General features: G+C 33.5%; 1 pseudogene; it reads right to left on the reverse strand.

Moving 5' to 3' along the window:
* Nucleotides 1–1,955: 1,955 nt before the first annotated feature.
* LOC137227079 (large ribosomal subunit protein eL42-like) lies at nucleotides 1,956–2,259 on the reverse strand (annotated as a pseudogene).
* Between the last annotated feature and the right edge of the window lie 665 nt (nucleotides 2,260–2,924).

Here is a 2,924-nt window from a genome sequence, read left to right on the forward strand (position 1 = left end):
ATGAGATAAACAATATGTTTGAAGCACCAGAGATGCTGTGCAGCTTAGCAGAGAAATGATGTTTTATGAAGTGTCATCCTGTGCAGCCATCTGCAGAGAATCACATTTGACCATCCTTGGGGACTATTCCATTAATCCTGAGTTCTGATTCCATCCACTGAAAACTGTCAATTTTTTCTTGTTTTAAAAATAGCATACTTCACTGCCCCTTTTCTTAGATGGAAAAAGGTTTTTCTATTATACAGTGACTCATGGATAAAAGTCAGAGTTACTAGAGATGAATTATTTAATGAGAATATGATATAAAAAATGATAATGCCTCAAGAGTTAGTTATAAATCTCTTTTCTGCCTCCTGTGAATTATTCGGAAATATGAACTACCCCACCTCAAGATTAGCTAGGAATTGAGGCAGTATAAATAAATGTTATAAAAAGACTTGTACTTACATTGGTCATTAACACATAATTTAAAACATGTAAAAAGCTTAATTTCTACAAATGATGTAGTGAAATATATATAGTATTTAACACCGACAGTAAATGCATTTTGTCATTTTAATCCACTTCTGTATGTATATATTCTTAAAACAGATATTTTGTCACATAACCATAATACTATTATTACACCTAAAAAAGACCCCAATAATTCCGTAATAGCTTAGAATGCCTAATCCATGTTAAGAAGACACTGAAAGAAGTGTCTTCTTTCAGTGAAGACACTGAAATGTCTTCAGTGGTATAAAAAATATGTTTTTAGTTATTTTTTCTCAAAGATTTACTCATTGCATATGGTTGTTATGGCTCTTAAGCATCTCCTTAACTATTAGTCTAGAATAGTCTCTCTTACCCTTTTTTCTCACATGCCCATTGACTTGTTGAAAAAATTGGACCAGTTATCTTTTACGACTGGATTTACTTGCAGTGGCACAATTTTACTTGCTCCTGCATGATCCACATTATGGCAGAATGAACTTAGATATAAAGGCATGACTGGATCACATTAAATTTTTTCCCTAAACCTCATAAATGGTACTGTGTACCTCAAATTCACAGCTAGAAACATATAAAATGTCCAGTATTCTAATGTTTGGTAATGCTGAATGCTTCTTGGTCACTTCAACTTTTCTCTTAATAGTTTTACTGTGCATTCATGACAATTGTTTGAAAATGTTTTTTCAAACTTGCAAAATGGCGAGTTTCTAATTCTAACATTCCTCATGTGTTTGTTAGCTATAAGTATTCTATATAGAAAAATTGCCACTCATCTACTTGGTCAAGAGGGTATGAGCTATGGTGGACTTGGTTTCAGTCTTTTCCCAGAGAACTTCCTCCTTCCTTTTTGTGGGGAATGGGAATTAGAGATCACAATCTGGGTTCTAGGGTTGCTCATTGCGCCTCACTTTCCACTGCTTCCAGGTCTTTTTTAAAACAAAAGAGATGAACTAATTTTACATTAATATTTCTAATTCAATTTTGAGATGTAGGGTTTTTATTTCTAGGACTTTTGTCTCTCAAACTGAAAATCCTTATTCTCACCAACATTAAAACAATTACTTACTCAACTTATCCAAGTACCTATAATGGTTTAAAAATAGAAAAACTAATAGTAGTACTAAAATTAAGCCTACAGAATATAGTTAAAAAATCTCCATTTTCCTAGTTAGGAATAAGAAGTTAGCATTAGTTTCTCACACACACACACACACACACACACACACACACACACAGATGCATCTTAATTTCCTTTTCTGTGTTCTCTTCATATCTCTTGTCAATTTTTGTATTAAGAACTTGATCATTTTCTTCTCAATTATGAGTGCTTGAAATAATAAGGATATCAAAACTCTAAGTTGTAAACATTTTTCTAAGTTTGTCATTAATCTTTTTTTTTTTTTTTTTGAAGTGAACATAACCTCAAGATTTTATTGTCTTCATAGTAAAACAAGAGGTGAAACTTAGAATTGGATCACTTGGCCCTCTATTTTCTTATCTCCTCCCAGTTCAAAATGCTTACATCTCTCTTAGATCTGCAGCTGGGCTCAACACATTCAAGCCTGAGCACAATATTCTTTATAGTTTTAGCCTTTTTCTGGAAAACTGGCTTAGTCCGCCTACCATAATAATTCAGCTTCCTGTCAAATCCTCCTTCCCTGGGCATATAGAAAATCCTTACCTTTTTGTGTACGGTGCCACTTTGTGGGGTTGTTGCTTGCCATATGTCTTACAGAAAGTCCAGCAAGTTTTAGGAACATTTACCATGTTGGTTGGGACACTATCATCATGGAAAGAAAGCTCATCTACTTTTTCTTTTTCACTCTGTATATAGTGTTTCATTATGCAAATTTTTTAGTTTTTAATTTTGATGTAGTTAAATTTGTCAAGTCGTTCCTCTGTTGCTTCTAGATTTTGAATCAGAGGAAAATTATATCTGCCCTTGCCTTATAAAGGAATGCATTCATGTTTTTTCCTCCTATGTAGTTTCTTATTCTGATCCACTTAATATTCATACAGGTGTACAGTGTGAAGAACAGACTCAGTTTTATCTTTTTCCATATGGCTCCTCAGTCGGCACAGCACTGTTTTATTAAAATCTATTTTAGACCTTTACTTCTGGGTGGAATGGACTGGCTTTGTGTCTCGATAAGACAAAAACAGTAGAATAAAAATGATAATAATATATGGAGACGCAAGAGGAAGGAGATATGGGGATATAGGTATATGTACAGCTGATTCACTTTGTTATACAGAAGAAACTAGCAAACCATTGTAAAGCAATTACACTCCAATAAAGATGTTTAAAAAAATAATATACAAAATGAATTGTTTACTGGTATTGCTGAGCTTTCATGTCCTTCAGGACTTGAGGGCCCCAGTTACTGGAGAGCACGGAAATGCATTGAAATGAACCAAATATTTGCTGTTGT

Source organism: Pseudorca crassidens, chromosome 7 (assembly GCF_039906515.1).
Source record: "Pseudorca crassidens isolate mPseCra1 chromosome 7, mPseCra1.hap1, whole genome shotgun sequence".
In the NCBI taxonomy this organism is placed as follows: Eukaryota; Metazoa; Chordata; class Mammalia; order Artiodactyla; family Delphinidae; genus Pseudorca; species Pseudorca crassidens.